Genomic DNA, 27362 nt, shown 5'->3' on the forward strand with positions numbered 1-27362 from the left:
GTGGCGGAGATGGAGGTTTTGAGATATATGGCAAGTCTGTGATTTTGTTCCCTTTCCGTAGGATGTGAGGTTACCCTACAGAGGTTTATAAAATCATAAGGGGCACAGATAGGATGCACGGCCAAGGCCTTTTCCCCACTGTAAGTGTATCTGAAACCAGAGAGGATAGGTTTAAGGTGAGAGGGAAGATATTTAAAAGGGATCTAAGGGGCAGCTGTTTCTCACAGAGGGTTGTATGTATATGTAGGCAGCTATCAGAGGAACTGGTATTGTTGAGTACAATTACAACATTTAAAAGGCAATTGGATGGGTACATGTACAGGATAAATTTGGCCGAGTATGTGCCAAAAGCAGAAAAAATGGAACAAGTTCCATTTAAGAAACATGATAGAGAGAATTCCTGATGCTGATGTTGTGCTACAGACCTCAGCAGCAGCAGAAGCATACTTATATTCAACCACGATCTGCAATGTTTTCTTCTGGGGATAATCCCTCAATCTGCCATTAATACCGAGGCGATCTATGGTTCGGTGATAAGTGTGGGTGAACATTCCGGACAGAACCATGTGTACCTAAACCTGATGGCAAACCTTTAACCTATGCACTTACTGCTTACATTCCAAACAGTTGGACTGACATCTGACAGAGCGGGCACAATAATCCCAAGACCAACAGACCAACAGTCCGACCACATTCAGTCATAAGTGGTGATGGACAGTTAAACAACTCATTGGAGGAGATGGCTCACAAATATCCCCATCCAAAATAATGGAACAGCTCTGTAGCTCAGTGTAAAAGACAAGGATGTAGTATCTGCAGCATCCCCAGCCAGAAGTTATTAATCATTGATCTACCTAACCCTCGCATGATGCCCACAGCATCACAAATGCCAGTCTTAAATCAATTCGATTTTCTGCACGTGACGTGAAGAAACGACAGAACACAGTAACCTGACAAAGTCAATGGGCCCTGACATCATTCCTGCAATGTCACTGGGGAAGCTGTTTCATTCCAGCTCCAAATCTGCTTTCTCCCTGGCAATGTGGAAAATTACTCAACTATGTCCTATTCTCCAAGAGGGCAATAATTCAATAAGAACATGTACCATACCCTCAGACTCATCACGACAGTGAAATTCGTGGAAGTTCTTCTTGACAGCTGTCTGTTGACTGTTGGTCTGTTGGTCTTGGGATTATTGTGCCCGCTCTGTCAGATGTCAGTCCAACTGTTTGGAATGTAAGCAGTAAGTGCGTAGGTTAAAGGTTTGCCATCAGGTTTAGGTACACATGGTTCTGTCCGGAATGTTCACCCACACTTATCACCGAACCATAGATCGCCTCGGTATTAATGGCAGATTGAGGGATTATCCCCAGAAGAAAACATTGCAGATCGTGGTTGACAGCACAGAAATGGCCAAGCAAGGTGATCAATTGTATCAACTTGCTCCGAGGTCGAAAGGATAGACCCAGATGGAATTCATGATTTGGAGATGCCGGTATTGGACTGGGGTGCACAAAGTTAAAAATCACAAAACACCAGCTTATAGTCCAACAGTTTTAATTGGAAGCACTTGCTGTTGGAGCACTGCTCCGTCATCGAGTTTTGTACTTTTGGAGTTTTTGCTTTTACCCCCGGATACAGCCTCCCTATCGGAAAAAGGAAGGGGAAGTACGGTCCTACCGACTCTGTCGAGGCCTTCTTCCTAACATCTGACAGCTTGTAACAAACATTTACAGAGCTTTCCCATAGACTGCACAGAATCATCGGGAAACAAGTAAGCCATTCAACACGTTAAGCATCCCCCATTCCAGTTCTTGAACATCTCCCTCATGCACTTCTCCCCCAAAATGTATGCATCCCTCAATGTTATCAACCAATGGAAAAATATTAAACATTAACTTCAGCAGTCCCTTCGATCCATCGTTTTGTACCCCCATTCAATGTAATGATGTCTGATCCTTTGTCTTCAAACCATGGTCCTGCGCTATCTCTTCCTATTTAGTGTCTATGCATATTCAGTGCGTTTGATCTCACAGGCTTGAGTGGGACAGAATTCCCCAAGTTCAACAGTCTCTGGGTGCAGATATTTATTCTCGTCTCAATGCAGAGTGTCCTGGCTGTACCTCATAATGTGGCCTCTTATTTCAGACATCCCAGCCAGGGGAATTATCATCCTTGTTTCGAATCTGTCTCACCGTCACAGTTCCATATTATTTACTCAGATCTCCACTCATTTTCCTAAACCCCTTGGAATACAGGCTCAGTTCACACAAAGTATGTTCCCACAACAAGCCTGATTTCCCAGAGATCCTTCACTGCACTCCCTGAAGGTCAGTTTTGTTCTTTATTAGGGACAGAAATCAAAACTGCACATAATGTTGCACAATGTTAGACAAGGGTTCTCACCAAATTGCAGCTGCAGTAAGACACCCTTACTCCTCTTTTCAAATTCCCTTGAAATGATGGTCAATACACCATTTACTACCTAAAAGTTGCTTTCAGTGATGAGTGTACAAGAAGATCCAGATTATTTCCAATATTACAGCTAACCACTTAGTGGGTATATGTACACTAGTCACTGTGTCAATGCCATTCCCAGTACTGATCTCTGACGCCAGAACTCACAGCTGTGGATGAACCCCGAGGGTCTGTGCAGATGAAAACAAGAAAATCTGCATAAGTTCCATAAAAAACAATATTTTTAACCTATCCCTTTTCAAATAGCAGGCTACTGTCCTATTGTTCCCACCAAAGTACATGACATCACATTTACACATATTGGTCTTCATCTGCCATGTACTTGTCCATTCACGCCATTGTCTCAGTCACCTTGAAGCATTTTGATATCCTTCTTACCCACTCGCAGTCAGACACCGTTTAGTGCTGTCAGCAGGCTTGGAAATATTGCACTTGGGTCCGACAACCCTACGTTTGAGGTATACTGGGAATACCTGAGGCCCAAGGCCCAATTCCTGTCACACACCACGATATGTCCACCCCCAAAAAAGTGTTCTCACACTCAGGGATCAGTGCAGAAGCCCCCTCTGGACTTCCTGGTTTGCTGCCCTTCATTGAGTACTCCCCTGTCTGCGTTTTTACTTCTGAGGTGAATCACCTCGTATTTATCAGTGTTACATTGCATTTGTCATTGATCTGGCCATTCCATCTACATGTTCCTGTTACATAAGACCTTCCTCCTCACCGTCAAACACTTATTAACCACATTCCCTCACCACCCTCAACATCCACAACTCCAATATTTTAGAGTACCCCAAATAGGAAGTGACACAGCACTGATCCTTGTGTCACACGATCCCAGTCACACAAACAGCCTTCTGCCACCACCCTCCTTCTCCTTCCTCTGAGATAGTTTTGGATATAACTTGCTAGTTAACCTTGATACAATAAGATTATAATAACTTTATTAGTTTCCCATGTGGGGCTTTGACAATGGATTTGGTGAGAAAACCATTAAAAGAACAACTTGAAAAATTCCAATAAAAATCATTAGGCATGACTTCCCTCTGATAAAGCCATGGTGACTGTCCTTGATGAAATATTGCCTCTCAAATGGAGATCCATTTTATCATTCTTTTTATTCTCCAATAGCTTCCCTGAAAGTGATCTGATACTCACTGATCTACTGTGCCCTGGTCTTTCTGCACCACCCTTCCAGTACGGTGTAACCACATCCATCCTCTAGCCTCTCTCTCCTGTCACCAGATTCTATATATACATAAAAAAATTGGTCAGGTCTTTTCTTCCTTATCTCCAACAGCAGCCTGGGATAAAACGCATCCGGATAATTTTTATCCAATTTTTAGACCAGCTAAAACCATCAATCAACCATCAATCAATTCACATCTTATATGAATTTGCTAAATAGCTTCCCACTCCATCTTCTAAAATTCTGTCCATGCCTCCTCCTTCACACACAGATGGTTTCTAATGGGTTCTCACTGTTCGCTTGTAATATTATTCTGCTTGATGTCCTTGTGGAAAATCTTAGGACTCTCCCCAATCTTGCCTGCTACCAATTCTCCAAGTCCCTGTTTTATTCAGCCCTTTCTGTGTGAACTTTCTCGTTTTCATTAAGATTGCTTTTCAATCGTTGAAACTCTCGGTAACACAGGCCGAGTTCCCTCGCCAGACAATCTTGCCATCTGTGGGATTAATCTGGAGAATGTCCTTTCAGTATATGTTGCCAGTATATTTTTCCCTAGATCAGGACACCGCAACGTTATGCAGTATTAAAGGCACAGTCTCAGCAACACTCGGTGTAAGCGAGGGAAGACACATTTACCTTTAATAAAAGTAAATTACTGTAGATGCTGGAATCAGTACTGAAAACAAGAAATGCAGAAGACCACAGCTGTTCAGACAGCACCAACGGAGAGAGAGCAAATTAATGCTTCCAGTCTGGATGACTGTTCGTTATCTACATTCTGATTCCCATTAAATAAAGGTAAACCGAAAATCTATCTTCATGTTTCCACATGTTTCTCCAATACACATTTCTTCATTTTCGTTCTAATAGCATGCTGTGGCATTTCTTTAAAAGAAATCCTCCTGAATATACAATTATATCATATCTGTTGGTCTCCATTGTATATATCTGCAAGCGATATCTTCAAGAAAAAATGTCTGAAAATTGCAACTTCCCTTTCATATATGCATTCTCTTGAAGTTTGCTATTACTTTCTAAATGACCAATACCACATTTGTTATAACAGATTTAAACAGATTCCCTCCTGTGCATGACAAGTTACTTGGTCTATACTTCTCCACTTGTCCTCTTCTTCCCTTTTTGGATCGTGGAATGCATTTATAATCTTCCAAATTGCACAGGAGAAGTAATGTGTTACCCAATGCAATCAATCTGTGCATTGGCTCTCTCTCTGAAATTTCATTATGAAGTACATTTGTTCTGTCAGACTTATCAATCACTAACCCGGCTATGTTTTCAAACACGCCTCGTTACTCATATGAACGATTTTAGTCTTTAGTTACACAAGTCTCAGGGTCACTTTGTATTTCTGGGAGATGTTATGTATTCCTCCACGAAGACAGACACAATATAACGAGTTCGTTTCCCTGCAATTTCTCTTTTATCAGCAATAAATTATCCGATCCATATTTGTTCCCCACTGCTTAACATTTCAAGTGGATTTAAAATTTCCTTTCAAATATTGTCAGAAGCTTTTCATTAGTCCTTACGTTTCTTTTTTATTTTGCATTCTTGATGTCTTTGTAATGCCCTTATCAATTTCTTACTCCTCCTTTGTTCCAATGAATCCATACCGTCTTCCATTTTTCTGATCGACTTTCCTTGATATAATACAATTTTTAACTTTGTCTGTTAATCATGGTTGAGTCACCTTATCCTTTTGCCATATGCGCCTTGAGGATATGTGTATACTGTGCAACTGATAGTGTTTCGATAAATAAAGGGCGGCACGGTAGCTCAGTGGTAATCACTGCTGCCTCACAGCACCAGGAACCCGGGTACAATTTCCGCCTCGGGCAACTGTCTGTGTGGAGTTTGCACATTCACCCCGTGTCTGCGTGAGTTTCCTCCAGGTGCTCCGGTTTCCTCCCACTGTCTAAATGTGTGAAGGTTAAGTGAATTGGTCATTCTAAATTGTCCATAGTGTTAGGTGTAGAGGAATGGGGCTGGGTGGGTTGGTGTGGACTTGTTGGGCCGAAGAGCCTGTTTCCACACTGTAGGGAATCTAATCAACAGAAAGAGCCTGTCTTCCAGTGTATCTTTATGACGCACTTTTAAAATTGCCACCTTGCTGCTCTTGCATTCATGACTCCAGTCAGATACACACATTTTAATTTTAAAAAAGTTTGTATTCAAACGTCATTTAAAATTTAATATATTAAGATGGTTATTTCCAAAGGCTCATTTTCTGCATGGTTTTCAAATAGGTCTTCTGATCACACAACAACTTCTAAACAGCCTGATCTCGAGTTCACTGTTCAACATATTGTTCAAGGAAAGCAGCTCATACACACTCATGAAACCAATTTTCCCAGCATTAACATTAACTTTGATTCACATTGTTTAGATGCGATTTTAATTTCTCCATAATTACTGCTGTACCCAAAATCTTGTATTTCTATTTTCCTATTTTGTAACATATGCACCATTTATGTCACAACATTAACATTGATAAATACCTCCCATCAATATTTGATTATCCTTGCTGTTTCTAAACTCCACTTTAGCAGATTCTGTGGAATCTGAGCGACGTGGGATCGAGGAAAATTAATAGCCGATTCAGCGAAATGTTTGGCCAAGGCATGTTTGAACATTGATATTATCTCGCCGCATCCCACACGTTCTTCACAAGTGTCATCTGACATTTTCACCAATTCTCCCGTTATGCTCGTGAAGTAGAGAAGAGCAAATTATTTCAACAATGCTGTGCATTTCCCCAGACAACTGACACCGCTCTAACCTTGGTGGGAACCTTACAGCAGGCAGGTAAAATGTTGCTGCTGCTGTACAGTATCTTAGTGTGATCATACCTGGAGTAGCGTGTACAGATTTAAACTCCACACTGAGTAAAGGATATTTGAATTAACCAAGAGATTGTTCCCTTAACTTATTTCCACGGTGAAGATTTTAATCATAGAATCTCTATAGTGTGGAAGCTGGTTATTTGACTCATGGACTCCGCATTGAACCTCAGGAGACCAACACATCCCAATCTGAAACACTGCTCTCGTTCAAACATTCCCTAAAACCCTGCACTTTCCATGATTAGTGTATCGAACCTGCACATTCTCGGACATCCTGGTTAATTTATCATAGCAAAGCCACTTAGTCTTCAAATTTTGGGACTGTGCGTCAAAGCTGGAATATCAATGGAAACCTTTGACAGACACGGGGAGAATGTGCAAACCCCGCATAGAGAGTTAACTGAGGCGGGAATTGAACACGGGTCTTTAGCGCTGAGAGGCAGCAGTGCTAACGACTGAGCTACATTCTGTCGGTGTTAGAGCTTGCCTACATAATAAAGGAGCAGCACACACTTGTTTCTATCTTGGGTCTTTTCCCACGGGAGGTGAATGTAACAACTCCCACTTTACAGAATCACAGTGTGGCCGCTGACTTCCTGAAGGCTCTGCGTTGTCCCTCATCATAGATCACTTTGCAAGAAACAGATTACATTTTTGACATATTCAATTTAAACGTTTCTCACTCACACCAAGATTCAGCATAACACGCAATTAGTACAAATGGCAGTGATGGGATTCAAGCCCTCAGCGACTTTCACAGTGAAGCTTACAAACAGCACCTTACATGTCTCGGCCACACCGCCACACAAAACTGAACCCATGAACAGGATTTGATTTGAGCTCCTGAGGACATTACTCCATTTCTGGCTGCATAGGGAAGCGCACAATCACCTCAACTGAACACAACATTGTCTGATGGGGGGACAAGCCTAGTTTATGGGGGTGGGAGCGCTGTTACTTGCAAACACAGGAAGCATGTATAATAGATAATTAACAAAATTAACATTTGCTGTGTAATCTGAAAGAGATTACTTTGCTAAATCTAACACTTTGCTAAAATTTTAAGTAGACAACCAAATTTTGCTGGAACTATTTGCCCTTACAAGTCTTGCAAAACTGTCAGAATCCGCAATAGTCAGGGAAAACATAAACTTCATATCAACAGCCGAATGTTCCCAGTTCCTGTCCTCGAGAAGGATGAACGAAATGTAGTACAAAAAGAATAGTACAAAAAGAATATGTGAAAGTTGTGCAGCCCCTCACATACGGCAATTGCCAAATGTATTGAGCCCCCTGCAGAAGTTACAACAAAGCATTCTCTTTGCTCTTGCTAGAATTTGATTCGGGTCAATTTAATTTCCACGACTGTAAACTTGGGGGCTCGTCCGGGACCCCACGATTGGGTAAAAATCCGAGTATTCCCAGGAGGCGTAGGCGCCAATGAATTCTTCAATCTTATTAGTCCGCTTAATTCCTCGTTTAAGAATGGTCCTACTCTCCCGATATTCCATCAGGGCCCGTTCTATTCTTAGCTACCTGGACGTTATGTACACTTCCCTATTCCTCTTGGCTACTCGTTCCATTACTCCTGTCATCCACGGTTCACGAATCTTGCCTTTCCTATCCTTTGCTTTCAACAGGGTATGAAAATGTGTTGCTGGAAAAGCGCAGCAGGTCAGGCAGCATCCAAGGAACAGGAGCATGCCTATCCTGCACTATCTTTGCACTATCTTTGAAAGCCTTCCACATATGAAATGTGGACTTCCCTTCAAATAGCTGGTCCCAATCCGCATTTCCCAGCTCCTGCCTAATTTTGATACAATTGGCCTTGGCCCAGTTTAGTACTCTTCCCTTAAGAACACTCTGATCTTTATCTTTGGCTTTGAGTATACTAATTGTGGTCACTGTTCCCAAAATATCCTCCAACGCTACTTCTACCGCTTCGCCTGGATCATTCCCCAACACCAGTTCCAATATGGCCTCTTCCCCCGTTTGACTATTAACATACTGCTCCAGAAAACTCTCCTAGCCGCTTCTTATAAATTCTATCCTATCCAGACCTCAGACACTAATTGTCTGCCAGTCAATTTTGGGAAAATTAAAATGTCTTACCACCATGACACTGTTGGCTCGACACCTTACCATAATCTGTTCACCTATTTGTCCTTCTACCTCACACTCACTGTTGGGACGCCTGTAATACAGCCCCAACAATGTAACTGCACCCTTCTTATTTCTCAGTTCCACCCATAATGCTTCACTGTTAAAGCCCACCATAATTCCCACCTTTTGCAGAACCGTGATATCATCCCTGACCAGCAATGCAACTCCTCCCCACCCTTTTTACGTCTCTCCCTGCCCTGTCTGAAGCGTTTATATTCTGGAACATTTAGTTGATAATCAGGCCCTTCTTTCAACCAAGTCTCTGTGACTGTAATAACGACATAATTCCAGGCGCCAACCCAAGCCCTACATTCATCTGCCTTCCCCACTATACTCCTCGCATGAAAGTATATGCACTTGAGGCCACCATTTCTTTGCGTTCATCTGCTCTCTGCCTACTCTTCCCCTTATTAATGTTAACTTCATGATGCTTATCGTCTCCAGTTTCCACCTTGTTGTCTTCTTCTCTGCAATTCTGGTTTCCAGCCCCCTGTCACATTAGTTAAAATCCTGCCCAACAGCAGTAGCAAAACTCCCCTAAGGACGTTAGTTCCAGTCTGGTTCAGGTGGAGACCATCCAACTTTCCCCAGAACCAGTTCAAATGTCCAACAAACCTGAACCTCCTACACCATCCCCCAAGCCACGAGTTCATCCTGCCTATTCTTTCATTTGTATGCTGGCTAGCATGTGGTACCGGTAGTAATCCCGAGATCAGTGCCTTTCATAGTCTGGGAATTTTTTCCCTTTTGCATGGCAGGCTGAGTGGTGAACTTGCAAAGTGTTATTGTAATGATGGACATGGATAGGGTGAATAGCCAAGGTCTTTTCCCCAGAGAAGAGGTGTCCAAAATCAAAGGTACACGTTTAAGGGAAGAGGGGAGAGACGTAAAACAGATCGAAGAGTTAGTTGTTTCGCACAGACTGCTATGTATATGCAATAAGCTGCCAGAGAAGGCAGTACAGGGAAATACAATTACAACATTTAAAATACTATTCAATGGATACATGAGTAGGAAAGGTTTGGAAGGCTATATGCCAGGTGCAGACAAATAGGATTAGTTCACGTTAAGAAACCTGGTGAGCAGGGCCACGTTGGGCAGAAGGGTCTCTTTGCATATTGTGTGAATCTAAGACCCTATGACATTATAAATCTCTTTCTACACCAATGCTTTGCTGTTCTCAGCTCATTTCTAGGACAAATATCCACTTCAAAGATCGTGCTCCTCTTACTTTGACAATAACATTCTTAACATTGATGTAGTACCGCAAGCCACAGCAGCAGCAGCAGCAAAATGATATTGAACCACGACCTGAAGCCTTTTGCCCGGTATACTCCCTCAGTCTACCATTACCAACGAGCCGATCTATGATTCAGCGATGAGTGTGTTGCACATGCAAGTTAGAAACGTGTGGACTGAAACCTGATCACAATCTGTTAATGTTACTGAACTGGACTGGTTACATTCCAACCAGCAGAACTAACATCTGAAAGAGAAGGTGAAATGCTTTCAAGACCAACAGATCAGATCGAAACTCTTCAGTCCTGCCCCATCCATTCGTAAATGGTGAGGGAAAAATAAACAGCTTACTGGAGGAGATGCCTCCAAAGTATCCTATTATTAGGAATGGAATAGCCCTGCGCATCAGGATAAAAGCAAAGCATGCAGTATTTGAACTATCATCAGCCAGAAGTGTTCAGTCGATGATCCACCTCACCCTCGCCATGATACCTACAGAATCACAGATTTCTATCTTCAACCAATTGATTCACTGCACCTGACGTGAAGAAACAGCTGAACATAATAGGTATAACAAAGACAATGGGCCGTGACACCATTCCTGGAATAGGACTGAAAACTTCTGTTGCATGTTGTCTCTGGGGAAACGGTTTCATTCCAGCTCCAACTCTGACAGCTCCCTAACAACGTGAAAAATTATTTAGCTGTGTGCCATCCCCTAAGAGGAGGGTAATTACAATTTGACCAATACCACCGCTTCAGTCCCATCAAGACAATAACATTGGTGGGAGTTCTTTTTGACAGAGCTGTCAAGCAGCTCAGAAATAACCTGCTCAGTGTGGTTTCTGATAGGTTCCCATGTTGAGATGGTGCTGTTGTGGAAATGTCATTGGATTACTAATCCAGGTCAGGCTAATCCTCTGACAGCTGATGGAAGTTAAAAACAATTATTAAAATACTGAGATCTAAAGTCTAGTGTCAGTAACAGTGACCCTGAATTCAGCGTCGACTGGAAGCACCACTTTATTCCCCAATGTACTTTCAGGACGCAAATCTCGCTTGCTTTCCTGGTCTGGCCTAAACATGACGTCAGACACACAGCCATATGCTGAACTCTTCAATAGTCTCTGAAAGGGCCAAGCAAGAACATCAATTGTATCACATTGCTCTGAGGTCTTCAAGGATACACCGGATAGAACACCCATCACCAGGCTCAGAATTAGAAAAAAAAACATCCGAATACACAGTCCTTTCGACCTTCAGAGCCCTCCTTGCGAACACGTGGCCGCTTGTGACAACATTTACCGAGATTTCCCACAGACTGCACAGAAGCATCGGGAAAGGAGTAGGTCATCCAACACATTGAGCCTCCACCCATTCTAGTTCATTTGAGAATATCCCATCAATACACTTTACCCACACAATGTGCATATTCCTTAATATTATTAACTAGTATAAAAATATAAAATTAGACATTTGATTAATCCCTTTGGTTCATTGAGTTTTCTACCATAATCCAAAAATAATAGCTGATGCTCTATCTCCACAACATACACCTGTTCTCTCCCTCTCGTGTATAGAAATCCTCATTTATATTCAGTGCCTTGACTTCCACAGCCATATGTGCGAGAGAGTCCCTCAGGTTAACCAGTCTCTGAGCGCAGACATTTATTGTCATCTCAATGCAGAGTGACCTGTCTATACCTAATCCTTTGGGCACTTGTTTTAGACGTCCAAGCCAGGGGAATTATCATCCCAGCTTCCAAGCGGTCTCACCCTATGAAAGAATTATATATGTCACTGAGATCTCCACTCATTTTCCTAAACCCCAAGGAATACAGGCTCATTCGTCCCATACTCTTCTCCTACACAATCCTTTCATCCCAGAGATCAGTCCGGCTCTACTTCGCTGCTCTCCCTCAATGTCTGGTGTCGTTTGTTAGTTAAGTAGTCCAAAACTTCACCCAATCCTCCACAATGTTCAAGAGGAGGTATCATCAAGCCCCTGTACAGTTGCAGTGAGCTACCCCCACGGCTGGACACAAATCCCCTGGAAATGAAGTGCAACACAACATTTCTCTTCTTAACTGCTTTCTGTTCCTGCAATATTGCTTTCGCTGACTGTAGTGAAAAGAGATCCAGATCCTTTTCTGTGCTACAGCTACCCATGTGGATCTATATACACTGGTCAGCGTGCCAATGCCATTCCCAGTATTGACTTCTGGCTTCAGAACTCACTGTCCTGCATGGTCCTCGGAGGGGTTTGCAGCAGGAAACAGGAAACTGATCATAATTCACCTTATTCGAACAACATTCTTTCACCAATGCCTTTTCAAATGGTATTTTGCCATTCTATTTTTCCCACCAAAGACCACAACATCAGATCGACACACAATACTCTTCATCTGCCACGTATTTGCCCAGTCACTCACTTGTCTCAATCACCTTGGAGCATTATTACATCCTTCTCACCCACTACCATCCAACATCGATTAGTGCCATCAGCAGACTTGGAAATATTGCATTTGCTCCTCTCAATCAAATGTTTGAGATGTACTGGCAATAGCTGTGGCCGAAGTACCACTGTCTGTGGTATCCCCTGATGCTTCTGATACTAAAAAAAGGATATCTTTAAACCGATACACTGCTTCCTGTCAGCTCGCCCATTCTAAAACTATGTACATGTATTAGCCCCATTACCACTCGGCTTGAGTTTGCACTCTAGGCTTGGGACTTTATGAAAAATATTCCTAAAATCTCAAATGCACTGCATCCATTGTTTCTCTATACTGCATCGGACAGTCGTGTTAACTTTGTTGATAACTATTACTTGCAACACAAAACAGTTTCTCCCAAACCTTCTATTTACAAACATCATTGTGTTGTCGGGAGTGTGTTGCTAGAAATGCACAGCAGGTCAGGCAGCAACGTTCTCCTAGGAGCAGGAGAATCAACGTTTCAGACATCAGCCCTTCAGCAGGAATGAGGTTTGTGGAACAAAGCTGAGAGTTAAATGTGACGGGGTTGGGGTTGAGGGGAAGGTAGTTGAGAAGGCGATATGTGTTTTAAAGTAAAGGAGAAGGTGATAGGTCTGAGGGAGGAGGGGTGGACAGTTCTGGTGGGCGGTGTCGAGTTGGAGACTTGGGATTGGAATAAAGTAGGGCGAGAGGAAATGAGGAAGCTGTTAAAATCCACATTGATCCCGTGTGTTTGTAGGGTCCCAAGGCGAAATATGAGGCATTCTTCATCCAGGCGTCGAGTAGCAATCGTTGGCTGGACCTGTATGTCATTGATGTAGAGGGAGCGGGTGTTGAAGTTTTCAGCAACAGGGCAGTGTGGTTGGTGGGTGCGGGTGACCTAGAGATGTTCCATGAAATGGTTCACAAGAAGGGAAGACAGAGCGTCTTGTCTCCCCTTATAGATTCTGCTTGTCTCCCTGAATGTCTGAGGCTGCTCACAGTACAACCTCCAACATAACATCCCCAGCACCTGCACTAACTTTTCAATAACAGGAAAAAGCCAGGAGTCCCTAAGCTGCAAGATAGATGCTTGACGCTTTAGAATAATACTCGAGGGACTTCCTCGTGTTACTGACAGCACAATCAGCTGAGAGGGATAAACAAGCGGTCCGTGGACAGGAACAGACCAAGATTCAAAAACATAAATCAAAGCTGCTGAATGCCCTATGTCCAACATGGAACACCATATGGGACACACTGGGAAGTGAACAATGACCCAACACACGCCATTTCATTGTCTCTGATGTTCAACACTTGACACAATGGGGAGTCAAAAGCCAATGTCAGGGAAAGACACAGAAAGACAAGTGATTAATTAATGACTGACATGTTGTGACCTTATGGATAAGGAGGCAGAAGAATAGAACTAACTGGAAAAGTGAGACAATGGTTGGCCCAATCACAACGATGAGAAAATTCAATAAAGACATTGTTAGATCAGTAGAAATGGTTTGTCACATCAAATTCTGAATTTGCCGCATAGAACCGCCCCAGACACCATTAACGGGGCAAGGTACCAGCCAGAATGGAGAGCTGTGCAGACCGTTCTACTGCGGTACCACATAAATTGGGCTATCTGCCCAGCATGGGGAACATTGCAAACCATTGCCATATATCACTCATATGCTTGCATTTGAGAAATGCGTTGCGTTGCATGGGGGGGGATATGCAATCCATCGAGTGACAGTAAATGAACTCCCATAAATGTATGGTTCTGTATCTCATTTGCACCAGGATAATGTAATACATTATGTGCATTTGTGTGGGTGTGTTTTTGGTCATCGATATGAAAACCGTTTTATGAGATAGAATACACACGGAGGAAATCATTTTAAATGTGAACAATTGGCAAAGGTTTGGGTAATCAACATAGAGATACTAAGCACCAATAAACAGAGAATGTTTCTTTTTATTTTTTTTGCGATTTACATATGAAAGAAATAATCTGGATCTTTTTCAATATATAATTTCAATTACATCACACTGTAAACTTTTGCCATACATTCTGATGGACTATAACTTGGTGATTTTTAACTTTGTACACACCAGTCCAACACCAGCGTCTTCAAATCATGACTGAACAAACGGGTTCAGTTAACCCCTTCCTTACAGATTTATAATATCACAATAAAAGGGAACATTTACTCGGTCTGGATGGAATGGCCTTATCCTATCCCTCTGTAACAGGCTCAATCGGCTGAATGGTCTTCCCCTAATCGTGTATAGTAGGCCGGCGGCATTAAATGACGCAGCAACCCATGGATGATGAACAGCCAGTAAACAGTATTTGCTGGAGCTCTCACCCTTCTCAGTTATGGAAAAACATACAGCACTATTTACTCCAGTGTTCTTTCATTAACACCTCGTACAGCTGCAGCACCACTTCCCTACGTTTTGACCAATTCATTTTGCAAAATGTGCCAAATTTCAGCTTTCCACCTCTTTCAGTGGTATAAAGCCCGTGTGGGCTGAATAACCTCCTCATATCCCTCTGTTACAGGCACATGGTGTCAAATTAGTTTCTCCCAGTTCCTGAGAAGCAGTCTCGGTGCTCTGAAAGATGTTTCAATGTTCTGAAAGGCCTTAATAACTAGTCATTAAAACATGGAGCAGCATTGCAAAAAGTCAGCGAACAAGAAACATTTTTACGTTGCTTTGTGGCCTCTAGACATGGCCCCATCAGACATTTTATACAGCTGGTCTGTTGTTTTATCTCTGTCTTGTTTTTATAAACAGGTTGGGAAATATACAACCCTGCACTGATCTGGCACTATTCACACATACAAGAATTAAAATAATTGAAAGATTTATGGTCTCTCCCTCAGCAACTGTCATCCATTCCGTTGTTGCAACACGGCGGTAAAAGCTTCTGCTAATTAAAGCACGCAGACAGCAAAGCTCATCTTGCCTCGTAATCTGTTGAAGCAGATTAACTGTTTAACGAAAAAAACTTAAAATGCTATTCTTTAACTCCAAAAGTGATCATTAAATAACAAAATATTCCAACTCCGAGCCTCCTTTGTATTACATATTTAGCTAACTTCTACTCTGTAACAATATACTGATCCAATATAGCCCCTATTAAATTTACAGCCTATAATTTTCAAAACCAGCTAGCAGTGTTGATCCTCCTCTGCAGGCCCCGGGTTGTCTACGGTCTTCTGCTACAGATTTTTTAAAAAATGGGTAAAATGGTTCCTTTTAGAGAGAGTTGCAGTCGTTCAATGGCCGAAGGTGCTCTTTTTATTGCTAACTGTCGGTAATGTTGGCGTTTATACCCCAAAACACTGGATCGTCTCATTGGTTTAATACTGTCAAAACAGTAAAATTCAAATTAGATTGCCTTTTAGAGTATTGGTGCATTATTGGGGCATAATGTAAACAGGTTGGTTGAATTCGAAATGCTGTGAAAACAACAAGGCAACAAGGTTTCTTACACAACAGCCAAAATGTTTCATTTTCAAATTGTTCAGGACACTTTGTGCCTGCAGTCAGCCACATGACAGCTTTTCAACTTTCTCTTAAAGGTATTCTTTCAATTTCATGCTTTCAACTTCATCACTTTAAAACTTCTCCAGAGTGGGTCACCAAATGCTCTAAGCTTCTTGAATGTGCACAGCAGCTTAAATCACAACTTCCATGGAAACAATCCCCAGCATTTCTAGTAAATTTTCAATAACCGAATTAAATTAGATGTCACTGAATGACAAGTTAGAATCCTAGTCTGAACCAAACACAGTTGAAGGGATTCCTCATGTGACTGAGCAAATGATCAGCAAATAGTGGTTATCACGGGCTTTCAGTAAATAGGCTCAGCACAAGTTACAAAGACGTTTCTGAAAGCTGCTGAAATCCCACTGTCCAACATGAAGCACCGTGTAGAGCAAAGAAACCGCAAGCTATGCTTTTAAAAAATAAACTTTTCCTCAGCTTCGTAATGGTGGAATCACGATGGTAAGCATCACTAAAGGCCATGGAATGCTACAGGACAGTTATTCACTTTAAAACTGAATGTCAGTTTGATTAACAACAAATGTGAGGGTTTGGAAAGTAGACAGCGGGAGAGACACTGGGAGAGAGCATTGTCGAAGGATGTGTTCACAGGTTTCAGTATGCTGAAAATAAGACATTTGAACAGAATTTTGCAATATTTCCAGTAATGATGCATAAACAGAAATTTGGTGTGAGCTCAGACAGAGTCAGAGAGTCATGGAGATGTATAACATTGAAATAAACCCTTCTATCCAACTGATCCCTGCTGAACAGATATCCTAAAACAATCTAGTGACACTTACCAGCATTTTACCAATATCGCACAAAACCGTTTGTAGTCATATACCTATCCAAATGCGTTTTAATTGTTGTAATTTTACCCGTCTCCACCACGTCCTGTGGCAGTTCATTCCAAACATACACCACCCACTGCATGAAAAAGTTGCTCCTTAGGTCCCTTTTAATTGTTTTCCCCTCTCACCTTAGATTGTAACCCTCTAGTTTTGGGGAAAATACCTTTGATATTCACCCTGTCCATGCCCCTTACGGTGCAAGCAACGTAGCCCCAAACTAATCAACCTCTCTCTAAAGCTCAAGTCCCAGCAACATTCTTGTAAATATTTTCTAACCTCTTCAAGTTTCACAGTTCTCTCCCACAGGAGGAGAGCTAGAATTGAATGCATTATTTGAAAAGTGATGGAACTACTGTCCTGTACATGACGTCCCGATTCCTATAGTCAAAGCCCTATAGTCAATAACGAAAAACACACCAAAGCCTTTTCACAATCCTGTCTAACTGTGACTGCATTTTCAAGGAGTCATGAACCTGCACTCCCATGTCTCTTTGTTTATCGATGCAGGACCTGCTCATAGAGTGTATAAGTCTTGCAATGATTTGCCTCTCCAAATATAGCACTTCACATTTGTCTATAGTAAACACCATCTGCTACTCCTGAGCCTATTGGCCTATGTATTCAAAATTCCGTTGTATTCTGAGGTAACCTTCTTCCCTATCCACTACACCATAAATTTTGGTGATATCTTCAACCTTACCAACTGGTCCTCCTATGCTCACATCCAATATATTCATATAAGCAATGAAAACTAGTGGAACCAGCAGCAATCCTTGTGGCACACCTCTGGTCACGGCCTAGCAGGTCAAAAACAACTCTACACCACAACCTTCAACTCCTACTTTCAAGTCAATTTTCTCTTTAAATAGCTAGTTCTCCTTGTATTCCATATTAATCTTGTTAACCGGTCTACCATGTGGTAAGTTGTGAAATCTCTTACTGAGGTCCATTTCAACAATGTACATTTCTCTGCCTCAATGAAGCATCTTAGTCACTTGTTCAGAAATCTCAGTCAAGTTAGCGAGACAGGATTTCCCATGTTAAAATCTACGTTGACTATTCCTAATCAATCCATGCCTTTCAAAATCGATGCAACTCCTTTGCCTCATAATCCTCTCCCAACAGCTTGCCCACCACTGGCGTCAGGCTCACTGCTTTTCCTTATCACCCTTCTTAGATTCTTTTAGTAATGACACCACGTTAGCCAAACTCGATTCTTCAAACACCTGACCTGTGGCTATCCATGATTCATATATGTCAGCATGGGGCCCAGCATTGTGTTCCCTATCTTTTCACGACTTCGAGGGTACATCTGATCAGGTCCTGGAGATTTTTCCAACTTTATACGTTTTAAGAACTCCTCTGTAATCCAGACACTTTCCAAGATGTCATTGATTATTTCGGAATTCTCTAGCTTCAATATCCTCCTTCACAGTCAATATGATACAACGTGTTTTTTTAATACCTCCGTCATTTCTTGCAGTTCTGCACATCTGTAACGTTGTTGATCTCCCTCGTTGCTATTTTCTCTTGAACGCATTTCTAGAATGCCTTTGGATTCTCCTTAACTTTACTTGCAATAGCTACCTCATGTACCCTGTTTGCCCTCCTGATTTCCTTCTGAGGTGCATTCCAACTGCCTTTAGACCCCTGTGGTGATTCACTTTAAATCTGGAATTAAGAGTCTAATGACGATGATTAATCTATTTTCAATTGTTTGGAAAATCCATCAGATACACGAATGTCCTTTAAGGAAGCAAACTGCGATACTTACCTGGTCTGGTCTACATGTGACTCCAGACACACAGCAATTTGTTTAACTCTGAACTGCCCTATGGGAAATTAGAGATGGCCAATAAATTCTGCCTACCCAATGACACCTTCATCCCGTGACTGAACATTGAAAAAAACTGGATTCCAGCTGTCTATATCTGACATATGATTCCCACTTATCCAGTGACAGAATCTCAACTTCTCGAGTCATCCGGCATTTCTCACACCTCCCACCTTTACCCTTCACACTAACAGGAGCATGCTGACTCGGAACTCTTGACAGCTCGTTTTTGGAGGCGTCCCTCTTCCCAGCTGGCCACTTACCTGCCACTATAAGGTGCAATCGTATTTTCAAAGTTCGTGCCTAATATCATCAAGTTTGACCTTCCTCCAATTTCGAACTTTACCTTTTAGATATAGTTCGTCCGTTTCCACCTCTATTTTAAAACTCAAATTTATGATGACTTGCCACAAATAGTGCCCCCCCCAAAGGTAAGTCACGTTTAGCTACTTCTCTGTGATAGCGAGTAATGGACAAGCAGCTGCAGCTTTGAAACGGGGGATGGGCTCAGCAAAGTCTAAGTTTCTTTGGGCTGAATCTAACAATACTTTGTCTCAGTCACATTTTCATTGAGTGTGACAGGGAATCGTCTGCAGGAGGCCTCGCTAGTTTCCTTTCGAACACATTTCAGTAACTACATACCCCACTCCATGGTGTCCTTCTCATTCAATGACAGTTCAATTCTCCCACCCATAATGGCTGGTGATTCTCACCATCTCCTGGATGCTCCTGGATATCCCGCAATCCCTGGCACGAGCGTTATCCTTAAAAGGACAATGGAGGTTTCTCAGTTGGGAGCTATCCTGCACAGTTTACCGTGAGTATTCCAGATAAGCGGAAATTACACAAGGTTTTGTCGATGGGGGCACAGAAATCCTGGTGGATGGGCTAGTATAGAAGAGGACCATTCTCTTCCCAGAGGGGGCCACACCACCAGACCCACCAAGCATGGTCTGAGCTTTCCACCCAGCCTAGTGCAGTATCTGCAGTCTGAAGAAATGCCCAGCAATACAAGAGAAGCATCAACGACCTTCACCGTATTCGCTCTGCTCCCTCATACTCACTGTATATCTGTTATAGCACCTGCCCCATGAACAACTCATTCTCCACCACTCTCTATTGCATACAGCATCTTTCCTATCTCTCTCTCTTTCTCTTCAATCCCCCAACAACCTTCTGCTATCCTCCCACATTAATAATATTGTTTGGATTCAACACTGCGGGCTGACTACGTACTGACACTATGCCAATTCATTTGCTAACACAAACAGCACGGCCACCCACTCCCACCCTCACTCCCTCCTTTCCCCTGGTACCTGTGTGTGTACATTTATTCAAATCTGTGCGTTAGTTAAATATTTTTCGAAAAAGTGACTCGATGATATAATGAACCACAGATGGGAAAGTGAACCCACAATCTGATCAGCCACAATCTTTGTGACAGGTGGAACATAGAACAACTCCTGCTCCTCAGTTCTACGTCACCTTCTTTCAGTCAGCTCCTCAAAATTGCTAGACAGGAGCAGTTGAAGATCACTTTCTCCTTGTAACTGATGCACAGAAAAAAAAGCGGAGAAAATTCAGCCCCTGCTCACAGTAAAGCATGGTTTGATATGGATTGGAAAACGTTCTTGAGGGAAGACCAGGTGTTACAGTGAAACATTCCCCTCGTTTCGTTTCTTCTTGCAGAAGTTCCCTTGTCTCCATTTATTAGCCATGTTGTACACCCAGATTCACTATGAATACATGCCTGATGCCGCACCCAGTCATTACTCGTAAAATCGTTCGGTCGCTCTGACTGTAAAATTCCTTCACAGGACTTCTGGGAAAATAAAAACAGTGAAACCACTAATAACAGAATGAAAGAACATGAGAAGCAGGTGTAGGTCACTCAGCCCCTAAAGCCTAACGTTCCCTTCAATCAGACCATGGCTGATCAGCTTTCGGCCCCAACTCCTGAACTGCCTGACATGTCAAACATCTATCAATACCTATCTTCCGAAATTCTTAGTGATCGATCTCCCCTAACTCTCTGGAGAGGAGATGTCCCGTCCATCACTACCCTCTGTAAAAACGAAGCACTCACTGCACGTACACCGTGACCTATTGACATGAATAAAATATATGCACACAAGGGAAGAGTGTCAGGTTCTTATATCAAGCAAGAGTTAACTGAGGCTGGTATCAAGAAACTTGAAGAAAATTGAACTTAATGGCAACCAGGAATAATCTCCCCACTGGTTGGAGTGATTTAGAGCAGGAAGGAAATGTTTGAGGTTCGTGGACATCTACCATCTCAGTCATGGGACATTTCTGCAGGCGATCCTCAGGATAGATTACTCAATATAAACATCTTCAGCTGCTTCATCAATATGTTACGCCCATCATAAGATCAGAAGTGCGGATGGCCACTGAAGATTACACAATGTTCACAACAATGTGGCCCGCTCATCTCCTGAAGTGGTGTATGTTCACGTGCGGCAAGAATCGGACAACATTCAGGCTTCTGCTGTTAAAGTGTGAATAAAATACATGTAATAGTACTGCTAGACAGTGCATATTTCCCCAGAAAAATTAAGGAGATCATTGAGCACCTCAAGATTGAAGCTAATCAGCCTCCCAAAATATTAGCTAAGAGTGATAGCCCATTCTCTCCCTCCTGCTATTTAAACAGGAAGAGAAAGAAACTAGTCAAAATGTTGAGCTGTTAAACAGGAACCAGCGGTAGCCAAATCCTGTTCTTAAGCTTCTTCAATTAGATCAGGAGACTTCAGTCTTTCAGGACCCTCAAATGGGAGAATGATATTGTTGTGGTTCTGTTCACCGAGCTGGGAATTTGTCTTGCAAACGTTTCGTCCCCTGTCTAGGTGACATCCTCAGTGCTTGGGAGTCTCCTGTGACGCGCTTTTGTGATGTTTCCTCCGGCATTTATAGTGGCCTGTCTCTGCCGCTTCCGGTTGTCAGTTCCAGCTGTCCGTTGCGGTGGCCCATATATTGGGTGGAGGTCGATGTGCATATTGATTGAATCTGTGGATGAGTGACATGCCTCTAAGAATTCCCTGGCTGTTCTCTGTTTGTCTTGCCTTATAATGGTAGTGTTGTCCCAGTCGAATTCATGTTGCTTGTCATCTGCGTGTGTGGCTACTAAGGATACGTAACACAGCCAGAAACCCTAACCACCTTACCATACATCAAAGAAGTCTCAGAAATGACAGTCAGACTACTAAGACCTCTCGGAATCCTGATAGAACAAAAACGCACCAACGCTCTCAAACAAAAGCTAACAAACTTAAAAGACTCAGTACAACCCATGGACAAAACCAACATCATCTACCAGCTAGCCACAAAAAAGACACGACGCTCTCTCCCTCTTAGCCCTACACACGGATCAAAGAAAACGCTATTTCGACTGGGACAACATATCTATCCTGGGACAGGCTAAGCAAAGACATGCCGGAGAATTCCTAGAGGGCTGGCACTCCAACCACAACGCCATAAACAAACGCATAGATCGAAATACCATCTATCAACTCCTCAGAAAACGAACAGGAAATGACATCATCACAAACCACAGGAACCCCATCCAGAACAAACATGGAAAAAGAAAGCAGGAAACAATAGCTTCGCTTCACTTGGCGGTCGCCACTGATGATGTTACCTAGCCAGGTAATGAAACGTCTGGATACCAAACCTACAGCTCAGCGAGCAAACCTACAACCCATTTCCAAAAGATTTTCTGTTGCTTTCTCTGTGGAGACTAACCAACATTTTACCTCGAACAGAGATGGCCTCTGTCACGTAGCGAACACGTGAGAGGATGACACTGTGGCATATTGGATACATCACCCCCACATGATCGGATTGTTCTAGAATCAAAACATTTGTTCGGTATTGTCACTACAGTCTTCTATCTTGTATGGAACTACAGGTTGTGCTGACTGACGTGATAAAGCTCTATGACCTCCACTTTGGACCTGGATAAGACACAACATTGGGAAATAGCTAAATTGAGAGTGGAGTGCCTTGGCCCTCCCTGTGCAGTCTCTGCAGACCCAGACAATTTGTAATTTCAGTACCTACACCTTGTTCATTGTGGGGATACAAGACCCTCAGATCACCCTGAACAATCAGAGCAACTGACAACACAAATCCAAGATTACCATCCAGTGAACTTCCTCTGAATTTCCAATGAAAGGAACAACTAAAATCTTCATGTACATGGTACACCCGCTCATGTTAGAAATGCCATCCTATCATTAGTTTGCATTTCTGGCTAAGCACTGGCATCCTGCAGTGGTTCAAGAAAGCAGCTCACCAACACCTTATCAAAAGTAACTCCAAAAGGGAAACATATGCTGACTCAGAAATAACACTGATGCACCATGAGTGAATAAAAGAAGATGACCACACTCAAGGAATAGAAACAGAAGGAACATAACTGACTTTATACAGGGCCATATCCTGACCTGGGCATGATACTCAGGAATATGGGAAAAAGTGAAAAATCAGTGATATTAATCTCTTATTTTAATTCCATCCCAGATAATTATCAACAATTTCTTTGCTGATTCCTTTTTCTTTCTCTCTATTTCTTCATATTTTAGATCACTCCACCAAAACGCATTACACTATTTCCCAAATAATTTCAGACCTGACCCGTGATCAGTGTACTCAAAACTCTGTTTGTCTGTCAAGAGTCTGCCAAACCTGTCCCTTTTCCCCAGCACTCTGCTTCTTTCTGTTTCAGATCTCCTGTATTTTTCTTTGTTTGGTCTACCCTTTATTTTGTTACTTTACGGGATTTCAGCAAGGGCAGCATTTGATGACCATCACTAATTTCCGTTGACTGTGATCGTTCTACACGGCAGTACAGAACCAAGCACATTGTTATGGGTATGAAGTCACTCTTAATCCAAACTCGGTAACAATGTCATATTTCATTACCAAAGGATATCAGTAAAACGGATATGTTATTGGACAAAATACTGCTGATTTTATGGTCACAGTTCGTGCAATTTGGATTTTTTAAGTTCGGTTCTTATTATTTGAATTTAAGTTCTGCTACCAGCTGTGGTCGGACTTAAAACAGTGTCTTTCGTGAAATGACCTGTGGTTCTGATTTATCCATCCAGCGACTTTCCTACTCTGATACATTGTCCCCATTATGAAGCAAATTTGAAGACACGCACAAGTTTGTGATTGAAATATGTGGAACTGGATCAGTGACCAGAAGAGAACTGGAACTGTAAAGTCTGATGTTCACCTTGGCTTAGATAATGGTTTATTCAGCAACCACACTGACGCAGAGTTGGGGATTCGGGGTATTATGAAACAGGTAGTGGACAGGTTTGGTGATGGAAGATAATTCAATATATAACTTAGTTCACGACAAAAACGGTGCTTGCTGTCTTGTTCTCAGATATTTGTGAGGAAATGTTCTGAATTATGCAGATAATGAATGGAGGTTATAATGAAACTAAATACAATAGTTTGTATAATTATGAGATATACAAAACAGAAAAAAAATTAACATGGTTTCTGAAATTAATAAATGAGCAGAATTAGAGGGACTTACCAGGAACACCAATAATAGCGAGGACTGGATAATAACCTGCCTGAATAATCAAGAGTATACATAGTATCAGTCTTGGTAAATCTGACTTAGATCTGTGGAACCAGTAAAGACCTTCGGATAAACGCCTGTGCGTAATTGTAACATTCCAGTCCATTGTTCTCAGATTCGGATCCATTGATTCAACATTCCAGTCCATTGTTCTCAGATTCTGATCGATTGTTGGAGCATTCGAATCTTCTCAGATTCTTATCTCTCCTTGCCCTGTCTCTGGAGCTGCTGAACTCTGTTCATGAAGGAGTTGATGCATCTCTTGCTACAATGGCATAACACATTGAATGAAGCCCCGTATTAATAGGAGAGAGAAACCCTCCAGTGACACAGTTAGGATCCATGGAGGCTAACATCAATCACAGTCTCTGAACAAACAGTCCCAGTTAACTCATTAAATACAGAACTTCCAGCTCACATTAACAACTGGACTAGATTGGATGTCAATATCAATAACTATTGAGTTAATCTCCTATCATTCAGAACGGTGTCCAAATACAATGCTGTAACCGCTTGCCTCCCTAAAAATCACACATTCAAGTTGTTGTTACTGTGCTGTTCTCTCCTCCGCTGTGACAAATGCCAACCAAAAGATTGTCAAATGGCAGTGTTGCCCTGGCTTTTCAGAAGGAGCTTGTATTTGTCTGGACGTTCCTCTCACTGCCCTCAGAAGGCCACGTTGTAATGTCAACCCACAGTGCTGGTCACGATACACTTTTTAAAAAAAAATTGTAAGCATCTTATTGCTGTATTACACGTTGTAAAACTATAATTGACTTTTCTTGACTTCAGACCAAAGTCAAACTTGGCATTAAAAACCATGGATTCATGTGTCAGGGACAGAGTCGATATACCATTAACTAGGAGAGAGAAAGAAGTGCGAACAGTGGCTGTGGAGATATCGCCCCAGTCATCTTCTCTCTTTCTGCCAGATAGGACGTAACACAATCTGAACCAAACAGGATAAGTTTAAAAGGAGAGAAGAGTATGTTATGTATAAACTTTAATCACTGGATATACAGATCGATAAGGTTAAGAATATATGCATAGGATATTCGGAATTAAAAACACAGACACAGAGAACGCCATGCGCAGGGCCATGTGAGAATACAGAACAACAAAGTCAAGAAATAACTTATTCTGAGCTGGTGCAGAGATGATGGTCTCAGTAACTGCCGCCTTTGTTGTAATTTTCACATGGAATCCTAAATTGTAATAGTGAGATATTCGGCCCATCGAGCCTACACTGACCTCTGAAGAGCACTGCACCCAGAACCACCTGCTACCCTATCCATGTATCTCCTATGGCTATCCTGCCACCTCCCCTATCCCTGTTCCTCCCAGAGCCAACTCAAGTAGCTGCCGATGAGCAATTTAACATGGTCAATTCCCTTAAACTTTGCATGTTTGGACGGTGGGAGGAATCAGGAGCAGCTAAAGGAAGCACTTACAATCAAGGGAAGAATGTAAAAGCTCAACGCAGGTACTGGACTAAGGATACAATTTTACCAAGGCCCATAATGCTATAAGACAGCAGCGCTAACCCTTGAGCCACCGTGCCACCGTGCCATGCTCCCAACTTCGTTACTGTGACAAGGAATACTGGGGAACACGGAAATCTGAAATGCAAACAGAAAATGGTGGCGAAATGCATCAGATGAGTCAGGATTGAAGAGTGAAGCAGAATTGTCATATTGTGTCTGATGTGACTCTGTTCTGAAAAACTCAGATTGGTCTCAAAACGTAAATCCTGTTTCTCGCTGCTCAGATGCTAACAGATGTGCTAAAGTTTTCCTGCGCTTTCAACTGTCTTTTTTCATTTGGACTGGATATATATATGACCTGAAAGGAGATAGTGAAGCTCTCAAGCATTTGGTTAAGTAATTGAATGTAAAATTTTAAAAAAAATTCTGTTTGACAAATTTCTCAAAATCGATAACGTCATGGACTGTTATAATTCGCCATGAAAATGTTGAAATCAGTGGTCCTGATGTCGCATTATCAACCGTCTGAGAGGAATCGATTGAAGTAAAAACCCCAATCCGCATTAGCTCAATGTCATGTCTTTTCCTGATGTCACTGGGGTCGCACTCATCTAGCCAGTTCTCAAACGTTATGAAACATAAAATATCTTGGCATATTTATACAGGACATATTCATCCATGAGTTTTGAACGCACTAGCATTGGAAGGTTGTATTTGACAAACCGGATCATTCTGCAGAAGGTGACAGAAAGCTGTCTGAATGAATCTCTTCTCTCCAAGTGATGCACATATACACATTTCAACATGTTTTTAGGGACAATCCAACATGTTTGTAACAACTGATAGTGAATTAACAACAAATTAGTCCCGAGACAGAATGACATGTAACTTGGAAGATAACTTGCTAAAGTTGTTTTTTTTCTCTCACTATTCCCATTACTAGTGCAGAATATTCTCTAATTCGGATTTGTCATAATGTGGTCAGGGTCCTTGATGCTACCATCCGTCAAGTCCTGCTTCGATGGAAAGGGAGTTTACTCTTATCTCACCTCTAATTACATTGGAAGATCCATTGAAAGAATAAAGAGCAAAAGATGAGAGAACTGTTTTATTCAATTATGTCCTCAAAATTTTCAAAAGTAAATTGGGCGTGGACTTTTAATTCTGTCTGAAGATTTCTGTCCTATTAGTAATAAGACTCTTTGGTGAAGCTTTGTGAAAGAGGGACAGAAAAAAGCTCCACTTTGTATCAGTATTGACCAACATCTTCAGTTCACGGTGCAGCAGGAGTTGAAAACATATTATTGTCTGTAGCTGTTGGAAATTGATAATTCCAAACTCATCATTCACTGAAGACCTGTAGTAGCACAGAAATCAGAAACTTTCAGCAGCTAGTTGAGAGCAAAAAGCGAAAGTGATAGTCAGGGAAAGTGGGAGTAATAGGGGATGTGGAATGACATACAGTGCAGGAAGTGTTAAGGGAAATGGTCAGTGGAAGCGTCTGTAGCAGCTAAAGGCGCTATGCAAGGTAAGTAAATGTTAAAGGAAAGTGTCGGAATGCGAAGAGGACGTGTGGCTGTAAAAACATCAGTGGCAAAGTAAAGCCTGGATTTGGAAAAGTGA

The sequence above is a fragment of the Chiloscyllium punctatum genome, chromosome 14, assembly GCF_047496795.1.
Source record: "Chiloscyllium punctatum isolate Juve2018m chromosome 14, sChiPun1.3, whole genome shotgun sequence".
NCBI classification, from domain to species: domain Eukaryota; kingdom Metazoa; phylum Chordata; class Chondrichthyes; order Orectolobiformes; family Hemiscylliidae; genus Chiloscyllium; species Chiloscyllium punctatum.